The following is a 12920-nucleotide window of genomic DNA, read 5'->3' as shown; positions in this document are numbered from 1 at the left end:
AATATGAAATAAAAAAAAAATTCATTCAAATATTCAGTTATGGCGGTTAGTTTCATGTTTTATTTTACCTCGCTAATTGTGAAAACAAAGTGCAACGGCCTTCATCCGTATGCCAACTTTGTGCCGAACTCTTAACACGCTGACATAGTATTAATGAGAAAGTTCAATGTATTAGTTTCTTCAAAATTATGGCAAAATAAAAGTCTCTGACAATTTACAGCTTTTTACCGGCTAATTTTTCTATTTTTGATAATTTTACTGGACTGTACTGAAAATTAGATACTTTTTATTTGTAATACATACATATGTATGAGGGATTCTCCGTCAACTCGGCCACTTTTTTCTTTCGACCATCTTAGGTCTGCCCCGTAATTGGTTATATCAAAATACTACTGAAAGTTACTCTATGTGAATTATTTCAGATTTTTTAATTCATTATTTGAGAAATTGCCGTTTTTTTTCAAATGAATATATCTCGGAAACTTGAAGTAACCGAAAAAAAATGACTCTACATAAAAGTTGTAGTTTTTTGTTAGCTTTCGAGAGGAATTTTTGAAAAAAAATTTTACGATCCGGTAACGCTGATTTTTCACCAAAAAAGGAAGAAATTATTCTTTTTATTCAAAAAGGACCCGTTTTTTTGCTGAAAAAATTACAGAGTCTTCCAATATGTGTGACAATATCGCAAAAAAATCGCCAGAGTGGCACGGATCGAGATTCTAGGGTAAAAAAAATGAACCCACGCAAATTAATTTTTTTATACCGGAACCTCGACCGAATTTGTTTCTTCAAGTTTCCGAGATACATTCATTTGAAAAAAAAACGGCAATTTCTCAAATAATGAATTAAAAAATCTGAAAAAATTCACGCAGAGTACCTTTTAGTAGTACTTTGATATAACCAATTATGGGGCAGATCTGAGATGGTCGAAAACAAAAGTGGTCGAGTTGACGGAGAATCCCTCATATATAATGCTACGTAACTTTATCTTTATTAAAAAGTATCCATTTATGGCATAAATGAATCTCCATAAATTCAGTGGCAAACATTAATATGTCGTGGTGGAGTATTTAGTACAGTTGAAATGAACATACCGAGGAAAGAGTTTATTTACTGTTAACAAACATACGTTTGGATATGGCAAAATAAATGTTTCCTTATTATTACTATCAAATTTTAATTGAGCCAAATATTTGTTGACCGTTAAAAAATTTCTATCGATCATTATTTGGCTCATATAAAATTTGATAATAATAAAAATACATTTATTTCGCCACACACGGAATATACGTTTGTTCACAGTAAATAAACTTTTTTCTCAGTGCACTAAAATTTCAACGAATCTGATTGTGAGTAGAACAAGATTGTCAGAGAATATTAAAAATCTTGATCTGCATAAAATCTTGGTGTGAATCATGCGTCTCTTGTGATTTTTGCTCCATCTTGTTGGTCTTGTTCCGAAATTAACGCATCAACGGAGCACGACGTTATTTTTTCATATTTAAGTCGTTGACAGGTACATTATAATGTGCATTAAATAAAGAAATAACGAGCATTGAAAACATGCACCAATTCGCCGTTGTAGGTAAACGTAAAAAAAAGTCTCTCTTTTTTTCGATGAAATAATACATATATATGCACGCATAACTAGTTTTAAAATTTCAATAAAACGAAAGTTGATTCTCTTGAATAATACATATCATTCCATATATCATCATTTGTAAGCGAATCATCGTCTTTCGGTTATAGTGAATCATTTCGCGAATAAATTTTGTAGGTAGGTGCGCACTTTTTTCTTGACTAATAAACTTTTCTTCTCTCCTTTCCTCCTCTTTCTTTTTCCTCTCTCGTCGTTCTTGTGTAATCACCTACGTCGATACTACTCTACATGCTTGCAATATCTGCACATACTGTGCTAGACTGACTTTCATTTTCGCCAAAATCCCGTTGAATCTTGTCCACACATTTTACAGCGAATCACGCACGTGTTCCAATCCAATCTCCGTTACACTCAACGTCGCGATTCGCTCTTGAACTCATTGGTTGCATAAATTATTTAAAAAAGTGACAGTGACTGTAATGAGAATCGTAAAAGAACTCGGGTGTTGAAATCCGTATTCAGTTTTTCATCATATGATCCATACAGCCAGGAACGATGGTAAAATGTCAATTTTACAATAATACGTAACTTGTAAAATCGAGAGTCACTTTGATTGTAGGACAATAAATATGTAGAAAAAATTAAATTCTTCAAATAATCAAAGTGTATGTAACTAGACTTGGTAGCATGAAGTTTTTGTACCTTTGCGAAATGATAAAATTTCTTCGGCAAAGTTCTGATTAAAAATATTAAGTGAGTAAAATAGAAAAAGGAAGAGAAACAGAGAGATTGTAAAACGAAAGATGTTAAATAAATAAACGAAAGTTTATAATAACGACTTCAAAGGTTGAGGATATTTTATTTTTAACTGCACACGTAAAGGTATACAACTGCGGAATAAATAAAGTTGTTTTGCGCCGATAACTGACGTGTATAACACGGGAATTTTACCATTTGAAAAGTAAAGAAACTACTCGAGCGACGTACCAATTGCTTGCCTCCTGCACCGATGACCCAACTTTTACAATTCTGATTCAAATCGAGCGCGTCGTTGTATTGTATGTACGACATGGTACATGTAATATGTATGTAACATTTTTACATGTATATATATATACGAGTACATGTTTAGAGAAAATATTGTGCCGAATTCGAAGTTGTATCAGGTATTTGAAATAGCATTCATTCATATGTTTATTGAGAGCTATATGTATGAGAATCACGATGTTGAAAATTTTGAAACGCAATAACATGAAATGAGGGAATTCAGTTTAATTTTATTTACGATGCAATGAAATATTAAAAATTTATGTATAAAAATCGCGTCTTCAAACAGAGTCGGACAAGAAATTCTGTGATTCAATTAGCAACGGAGTCTGTCTAGATACAAAAGAGTCGTTTTGATTTACTTTTTTTTTTTCTTTTTGCAAAGTTGACGGTTTAATTTACTTTCAACGTTTATAAATGACGAACTGTTAAAGCTGCGGATTTCGTTCAGAGGAAAGTTTTTGCGGAGAGGCGGTAACAATTTAAAAAACAAAAACACACCGAGTGCATGTTTCTCCCACGTCATTTGAATATGTCAAGTTTACGAAATCCGAAAGTGTTCTTCTGAAATTCGATTTTAATTTTAATTGTGCGATACGTCTACAAGTTTTTTTTTTTTTACACGCATATTAATTCCAAGCGAAACACCGATATATTTTAACGTGTACTGAGGTTTGGAAGGTTGAGCGAGCTCGGTGTCTCGGGATAAGAAACTGGTGTCTTAAAATATAAGCCCGACTTTTTTGGTAATATTCATTGTCAAAATTCAATATGGCGTTCACGTACGCGTGCGCGTACTCTGAGTACGTAGAGTAAAAAATTCATCATACCCTATGTGCATGAGCGTTTCATTCATTGGCGGGAGTTGACCTATTCTCTTTGCACTGTGCGCATAATGCCGGGTCACCGATTTTATCATTATACGTACCTTACATGTATATTAGGGTGATTCAAAAAAATCATTCTTTCTTTTTTTTTTTTTGAAACAAAGTGGTAGTGAAAACCGATTCGAAATGACGAAAAAATAATGCCTGCACGCCGAAAAATTTTTTACTCAAGATTTAGAATTAACGCAAGTCGACTTTATGTATTTAATTAAGGTTTTTTTTTCGTAAAATATAGATAAGATACCTTTTTTGTAGATTGATTTATTCTTAAAAAAAAAGCCATCTTGTTAAATTTGACATTTTTTTTTAATGAAATCGACTAAACTTGGCGAGTATATTTTTACCCTTCGGAAAATTCTAAAAATCGAAAAAATAAAGTAAATTGAAGCTTAAAGTTTGTACTTTTTACACAGTGTTTTTCAGACAACTTTTAAAATTAGATCTCGATCTACTAGTAGAGCTTTAATTAATTAAAAAAAAAAAACCTTAAATAAATACATAAAATCGACATGTGCTACCTATAAATCTTGAGTGAAAAATTTTTCCGTTTGCAGGCATTATTTTTTCGTCATTTCGAATCGTTTTTTCACTACCACTTTTTTTCGAAATAAATAATGATTATTTTTTAATCACCCCAATGTATATATATATATTATATACCTATAACGACTTCCCCGCGAGATGAATCACATTTACTTATTTCTTCGATGCTTGCAAATGTATATTGAACGAAACTCTAGACCGGGCATATATTTATTACGTAACAAATTATACAGCTATTTAGATCACGTGACACGAAATTCATCCATTAAGGGTATGCGATAGTCCTTTCTTATCTACCGAGTCGGCGGATTCTTATTTTTCCCTATCATCGATAGATTAATGAATTTGTACAAATTTCGGCAGGGCATTTCTCCTACGTCGTAAAATTTGGGTAATTTTCTTAAAATTCGGAAAGTTACGAAAAAAAAGTTGGAGGTTTTTTTTTTTGTCACTAGTTACCATTTTTCCAATATCAAAATTTTTAGAGCAGTAAACTCCGTGATCGACATACTTTCTACGATTTTAGAAATAATTAGGTGTAAAATGAGTCGTCGCAGGATTTACTTCGTGCAATATTTCAACCAAGATGATAAAACTACGGATCTGAATAATTTTGGGCAGAAACTACGATCAGGGGCTTTTGTTACCTGGGTTGCCTAGCAACTGAAAATATTGCCCCAAACGCGAGCGCCACTTCGTGTTACGGCGATCACGCGAACCAAGGAAACGCTCAGTTGAGCATCCTGTATTCAAAAAATGATTATAAATTTTAGTTATTATTTACAGTCCTGAATATTGTATGAAAATAGCCTTACGATGCCTCATTTTACTCATCATTACTTCCAGAATGGTGGAAATTCCCTTGGCCACTTACTTCATTGGCCATAAATCCGGGAATCGTGAAAATAGAGACTTGTCGGATATCAATGAGATTTTCGAATTCTATGATGAACGAGCAATGTTTTTTCTAAATTTAAAAAAAACTCCATTGATCAGTATATTAATGATATCGAAAAGTCAGAATTAGATTACTTGGCCGATAAAAAAGAAATCTCGCATGTCCTTAAAACCCATTCATTTTTCTGAAAACGTAGACTTCTATAAAACGGATCATGCGTTTTCTCTAAATCGGAAACATACAATTGTTTCCTCATTAAATTTAGTTTATCTGTTCTACAAATTCTTTGGAATCGATCCCATGCGCGGATTTGGAGTAATCGCCGCAAAGAAAAAAAAAAGAAAAAAAAAAATTCAACATAATTCTCCAGTAAAAATTTACCGCAATGGAATTTTTAAATAGAGAAGTTTATCAGTTCTCGACGCGTCGCTATAAATGATAATTCGACTGTCCTGAAAGTGTCCTCGCAGACTGCAAGGCTATGTTGGTATAAAAATATGCCCTAAATGTATTAGCAAATACGAAGTACCCGGCTTCCTGCTAACTTTTTCGCAATTACATAATTGCTGCTTAAATACTAGATTGGCACCCACCAGTGGCGACACTTTTCTTTCAAAGGCTTAACTGCAACATTTCACAATTCAGAATATGTATAATGATTGATAGCCATCCGGAATTCTGGATTTACAGTTACGACAATATTATAAAACGAAAGCAAACGCAGGCGTCAACAATACTGTCGATAATTAATCTAATTAAAGCATTACGTGTTCAGGTTACCGCACCGTTTTTTTTTTCTTCAATTCTTTTTGTCACTGATACGGATGTTTCGTGGTGGATTATGAAGAAGGAACTGTCTACATTTTTTTCGAAAATTTGCGAACATTGTAGCGAAATTGAATAACCAATTTTTTACTTTTTATCTCCATGTTCTGTTTACGTATTTAGTTATTTACATGGTTCTTTTGTTAAGCTTTTGAGTATTTTTTGCACGAAGCTGCTTCATCTACACCTAATAACAACTTACAATCTTTCTTACAATTGAATTCCTATGCGTTGATATATATACATATTTGTGATGAATTATATTACGTGTTCGATTGATTTTTGCGTAAATTTTGAAAACACTCACGTTTTCGGCCAAGAATTTCGGTACACCGGTTCGTCACATTTCATCTCATCGCTATTATGGAAGAATTATTATTGTACTGGTAATTTGTACACACGAAATTCAATGTTTGTTTTTCAATATTTTTCAAGTTGAAAGCCCAACCGCAGTTTCTTTCTCCAAGAAGACTCTAATAAGAGGACATCCTTTTATGCTTTTACGTATTTTTTTGTTTTCTTTCATGATATTAGTATAATATTATTCGCTAGAAAATTGTGATTCGAAAAAGACCGATCTTTTTTCGCTAGAAAAATACTCATTTCTATGGTTTTGTTGGTATCCTTAACCACGTTTCCAAGCTATACATTATATTGCTGTATAATAAGATACCTTCACCTTATGAACTTTTTTGCAACACTTCAAATATGCCTCACTCTACATATGCAATATAATGCCAGTGTTCGGCAGTGTGCAATTTCCTGTCGTTCTCGGAATCTGTAACTCGTCGAAGATTGAGTTTAAAAAATGAGAGCGAGAAGAAAAAAAAACATGCCACTAACCCCGGAGCATGTGTGTAAAGAGTACCTGTAATGACGTGTACATTATAAGAGTCTCGAGGTGATAGTCCTACAACACGAAATCTTCGCTACAAGGTCGCCGACTTTCTAACAGTCAAGATTAAGAGTGTAAACGGTGCCTATAGCCGAGAGCTGCAGCGAGCGAAACGAATTCATGTTAAGCGAAAAGTTATCGACAGAACGGAGTTTCCCGGCAGTTCGCTACGTTATCGCATCTGTATTCATCATCTAAAGTGATAAAACAGGTTCAGACACAAGTGATAAAACAGATTCATATACATGGGATAAAACAGATTCGGACAAAAGTGATAAAACAGATTTAGACAGGATATGTTGAGCAAATTCGCACGAAGGATATGCTTTCTAAATCTCCTGAGGTTGGCTTTCTATATTATAATTTTAAAGTTTGCGATTTTTACCTTTTTTCCCCTATTACGGTATGCTAAGGTGTCGATGATTTCGGTCGAATTCTCTTGAATCGACTCTTCGGTTAAAGATCATATTACCTTATTTTTCAACGTCTCATTATTACAGGTATTTTATCAGATGTCAGTATACGAAGCGCGTTTCTAATCTGTTTCTAACAATATTTATTATCGACATGTGTTAATCACGTTTAGTAATTACTTCAGAAATAACGTTGTACGGATATTTTTTCGTGCGGAATGTTGATAATTTCACTGTGGTATTATTATATGTTTTTCCTCCGAACTTTAACTGCTGAACTTTGTCGTCATACACACTATTTTAGTACCCATAACTACTTATCTGGTGATATATCTCAAAGATCATACGTATTAGGTGTACAGTCCGGTAAAAAGAAGTGTTAAAACTGAACAATTGGAAAATGGAGACTTAGAATCAGTAACCGAATTCCATTCCGATAAGTTTCGGATGAAAACTATACTCTTAGTTAAAAAAAATTAATCAAGAACTGTGAATTTTTATCGAAATAGTTTAGTAATCAATAAGCTGTAACTTGACCATTTTTTTAGCGCCAAATTCGTACATAGTTTGTCCAGTTTCGATGAATAACAACAACTCATTCTGATTGTAAATACATTTCGAGCAATTCACCTGCCACGGCTTCTTAATTGAATAAATATATTTTTTAATCAAATCATTAGTTTGTTACACATAACCTGCATTGATTTTACATCATTTTTGTTTCTTTTGATCAATTGAAAAGTTCAATGAAAATTTAACTTTGAACGAGTCGTGCATAATCGATTTACAAACAAAATCAGCTACGATTTATTCGAAACTGTTGTTTCGTTAAAATGTCAGAATAATACAGTGTCTAAAAAGTTTTCGGTAACTGAGCTATTTCCCTGAATTTTTTTCTTTCGATTGTCTTTCAATGTTAACCGAGACATTGTTTTTTACTAATTAAATTCAACTTGATTAATTTTACTCGTATTTGATTCGTAATACCATCATTTGGACATTGTTTCGACGAGAAATGTTCCCTTGCAGATACTGAAAAAGGTCGAGGGATAGTTTTTTTTTTTTTTTTGGACTTTCTTTCAACGTCTCGCTTACCCGGAACTTCGGCGTAAAGAAAGAATTGAGGGTCCAAGATAATCATGAACATCTTTCAACGGTAAAGAAAATTCGGACAGCTGGTAATAAATTTATGTTAATATATCGTTTCTAGGTATGAGTCGTTGCCAGGTGGTTCAGTTGATTGCCGTTCACCGGAAAGTTGGGCAACTTTATACCGTATAACTTTCCTCGAAATTTCTCAATCCATTGCCTGTGCTCTTTCTTTTTTCAAGGGCACGTATCGTACGGTATATCTATAATCATACTCGTTCTTTCATGGAAAATGCAGTCTAAAGCTATGGACTTCGCACCGTGTCTGAAAATGACAGAGAAAAAAAAATGATTTATTTATTATAGTTTTATCTCGAACCGATCTTTATTCAATTCATTGAAAATGTTTATTGATCATAATTCTATAATATACAACTGCCTCTGTACAATTTATGTCCATTTCGACTTCTCTTCCACGTTTTTGATTCTCACCTCGCGTTAATTTCCAGCGTAAAAATTCTTAATTCAAACTTTTTTCATCTTCTTTTTTATCCTTGTTTCCTTCGTGATTATTACTCGGTTCCTCTCTTCTTTGCCGGCTGCATGGGTGCAGAGATAAATCACGAGGAATTAATAAATTATCTGTAATACATTTCATATGGCTTAATTTAATGTTTAACCAATTCACCTTTATTTCACGTATCTTGCGTGTATTATACATTTATCGTTGAAAAGAGTTTCATTTGTTTACATTACTCGGGCCGTTGGTTTGTTATCGTTATAAAATGTTCCGATCTATGTATAAGAATAATACACCGTGTAACGTACATGCATGTAAAATCATTTATTCTTGTTCGTTATTCGCGGATTTCAATAAACGTGCGAAGTTTAATTTTCTTCGACTTCTCTTTCACCCATCGAACAAATATTTACAACGGATCGTCGGTGAGCAGAAATTATCCATGAATAAAATCGATGCTCAATATTCTTTCACGATCTGTCTTGGATAATTTCTGCACAGACGTGAACTCGTTATAAGTAAATTCATAATCCGCTGATTGCACGATGATTATTATATTATCGTGAAACTTTCAAATCTTCGTCAGTTTTTTTTTTTTTATTTGCTTTTCGACGCCACAGAATTCCATGAGATTTATTTCAGCATGAAAAAATGCTCACTAAAAACTATTGAAGTTAGTAATTTTTTGAAAGTTGAAGATTAATATAAGGTGATCGATGGGACAATATTTATCGAGTGCCTACCTAATTCTTTACGAAAATTTCGTTAGAATCGGTCAAGTCGTTCTATATGTACAAAGTCTGTACGTATTTATCGTACTTTCATCATTTTTCCATCTAAAAATATTGATACTACATAACTTTTTATAACACATTACGGTACGATAGTTTTTTTTTTCTTCTTCGTAGGATGAAGACGAAATAATAATTCACGAGAGGACGAGGTTTTAGATATTCGTAAAACTTTGCATTCTGTTCTTTTATTTTACAAATAACAGTAATTTATACGTATGTTTCAGGCATTTTACCAATTATCTACATAGATTACATAATTCAGTGGTACATTTTAAATTAGTTACAGGAATTTGTTTGACAATCGCCGCCTTCTCTTTAGTATCTACTTAAAATTTAGTAAGTAAAAATGCACATTCTTCAGGGGAAAAAAAAAAATAAACAAATCCTTTGTCAATAGTGAATTTTTTTATTGAATGTTATGAATTATTTTGTGAAACAGAAGCAAACAAATAATAACTGTAGAAAAAACACATTCATTTCCGCAGTTTTCTAGAAAAATCAGTACCAATTAACTTATATACTGCAATTGTAACCGGACAGATTATTATTTCACGTAAATCCGAACGAATCACGAAATCAAAAAACGATTGATCGATAAACAATAAACTAGTTCAAGAATAAAACTGAAAAATTTCTTGGATAGTGAGAAATATCGTTATGAAATTATGAAAAAATTGATCGTGATGTCACAATTCGCAGCAGAAAGGCCAAATAACGATTACTTAAAGGTTATATAAATTATATACCTCTGTATGTGTTTGTAAAAAAATTCAAACCCACGTCAGTGTTCACACACTTGCGCTTTATAATCTTAACTGATCTTGTTATAATATTCTGTCCAAACCAGACTTCCAGAACATCACGTGCGTGTTTAATGTTTATTTTAACCATAAATAGGTTTAAAAAATAAAGAAACTGAAAAAAAACTGGAAAGGATGAGATTGAAACGACGTCTATATTCTACCACACAAGATTTTGTAAACTTTAACATACGAGTTATAAACTTTCCTCGCATATTATTTTACACATTGACTCGTCCAGTTTGTCCCTATAAATATTTATCTGTCCGAATCATTGGTTGAAGGGGGAAAAAAAAACCCTAGAGGCTCGCTAGGGACTTTTCATTTAAGCCCATATTCCGAACAGCTGTAATTTTCATTTCACATGATTTTTTGGTTGTTGATCTGCGAGTTTATAATATTTTCTCTCGCGTTGGTTGATACGGATGGAATATCTTATTTTTATCTTTCTTTCTTTCATTTTTTTAAATTTAAAAATAGCATTACTAGATCGTATACACATAAACAATTGAATAGCAATTTTCAGTTTAATATTTTTCAACCATCGTTCAGTTAGACAAACATCACTTGTTCGATTCGATTGAAGACATTTTTTTTTCACTGTTGCGTGCGTCGTTCTTCTCTAAGAATTACTTTTCTACGACAATAAATATCTTTGGCACGTTCGGCGAACAGATTGTAGACATGTACGCATGAAAATGAGAAGAAGATAGTGACATAAAGATTATACCAGGTATAACGTTAGTTCCTGTAGTTACAATGATTCAAAGTGCAAATAAATTTTTACGGAGTAATTTCTTCGTCTGTTTCTATTTTATTTCTTCTACTTGCGTTTTGTTATACCGGATACCTTTGTTCAAGGTTGACCATTTATTTATTTAAAAAATCTTGTGCAATGTTACTTGTTTCAATGTAACACGTATGAAAATAGTGAACACGTATAAAACGGCAATGGATCTGAGTGAATTTGAATTACACGAGTTGTAAGATGTCAACAATTTGTGAAAAGGTTTCATTTCTAAATCTGGTGTTTTTTTTTACATTCGATTCTAATGTTTTTGGACGGATTTTCTTCCCAAACCAGATTCTCACAAAAACAATTACGAAGTCTTACGCGAACGTTATTGTTGACGAAAATCTGTTGCACCGTATTTACGAAAACTTATTTTTGTCCACTAAAAAAAAAAAAAAAAAAAACATTCAAGTGAGCTCTGGACATTTTTATGCTTAACAAAATAAGCTAAAAACATTAGAAAAGATCAGAGACAGCAGAGTTCAATCATTTCGAACGTCCCAACTACAAAAGCTTTTTTCAGACTGTCATAATATTCTGTTTCGTGTTATTCAAAGTTGTTCAGACTGATTTCTATCACGTTTCATCCTCAATCACTGTCATTGACGAAAATAAAATTACTGGAAATTATTCAAACGAGTTTTCCAATCTCCTATTAACAAGATAACCATTTCGACTTATTCATTCTTGTATCGTTAAACGCCTCGAAGTTCAGCCTGATCGGCGTCTGAGATTTAACTCAGAGAAACACGTGTTCGTTACCGTGTAAACATTTATAATAAAAAGAGAAGCCGATCATAAAGAAGATGAAAAAGAAAAAAAGAAAGAACTTATCAATCGAGACGCAGAATGATACGAAAAGTAACAAGAAGAGGAAGTTTATTCATCGAATTACGTACGTGTCGTTTATCCAGTTCTCACTACGCGACGTGTCGTTGCGTTAAACTGAATCGTTGGAAATAGCAAAAGCTTTAAGAATAGCGGCTGCGTTTCACATACAGCATTAAATTTATCTCATCGCCTGTAACTATATATATATGGTATATCTATCTATCTCTTTCTCTCTTTAACACTGAGCTGTTACTTGGAAACACACAATCTTGTAATTCTTCGTTATACTCCAACTGAATTCATGCATGTGGCACAGATCGTACACACCGTGAAGCGAATTTCCTCGAAACTGTTCGTTCCAGATTAACATTAAGACTTTAAGAAGGAACCATTTCTCGATTTTTCCTCACTGTACATCGGACCACTCCACGTTCGATACAGCATCTCGAGTCTGTTTGTTATTCGACTTGGCACGATTCTTCGTTTTCTTTTCCTACCTCCCCCCTACTTCGAGTTTTAATTCTTTAAAAACGAACAACGCCTTGAAGTATAAATTCAATTATCTGTCTATAGCGAAGTTGTATAACTTATTTGAGGAGGTCGGTGAGCCAGAAATTAATAATTTTTACCAATTGTATTACGAGTTGGTTGTATGTTGATTATCTGTCGAGTTATTATAGTCGTGAGCTTCGAGGATTCCTCTGAATATACGATAAATTTAAATTATTGAAATTCAACATCAACAAAGTGTTAGATTTTAATGCTTCGTCTCAAATCTCTTCGAATGGTTGGAACATTTTTTTATCGCCAATGTTAAATTGGCTATTGAAAGAAAAATGAAAGAAAAAATAATAGTAATGAACATCTTTTTTACCGACTTTGTGAAAAATAATCGTCTGAATAAAATGTTCGGTCGCAGAATGAAATCTGCACGTTTTTTGATAACCTTGAAGTGATTTGAAACGAAGCATCGATATCTAAGCTT

The 12920-nt window shown here is 32.9% G+C and overlaps 1 protein-coding gene and 1 long non-coding RNA gene across 5 annotated transcripts in view; one reads left to right on the top strand and one right to left on the bottom strand.

Moving 5' to 3' along the window:
* The window catches only part of LOC124309352 (3-hydroxy-3-methylglutaryl-coenzyme A reductase), a 47102-nt gene that overhangs the window by 20563 nt on the left and 13619 nt on the right, over positions 1-12920 (top strand). The window lies entirely within an intron of this gene.
* On the bottom strand, positions 8105-12377 carry LOC124309358 (uncharacterized). 2 transcript variants are annotated; one of them, XR_006909228.1, is made up of 3 exons: positions 12263-12377; positions 8690-8839; positions 8105-8522 (listed from the first exon to the last, which is right to left on the bottom strand). It is a non-coding gene; the product is annotated as an uncharacterized LOC124309358 (long non-coding RNA). The 2 variants fall into 2 exon arrangements; XR_006909227.1 differs by lacking the exon at positions 12263-12377 and adding an exon at positions 12004-12253.

The sequence above is a fragment of the Neodiprion virginianus genome, chromosome 7 (assembly GCF_021901495.1).
Source record: "Neodiprion virginianus isolate iyNeoVirg1 chromosome 7, iyNeoVirg1.1, whole genome shotgun sequence".
NCBI lineage: Eukaryota > Metazoa > Arthropoda > Insecta > Hymenoptera > Diprionidae > Neodiprion > Neodiprion virginianus.
This window is presented reverse-complemented; position numbering and strand designations above follow the sequence as displayed.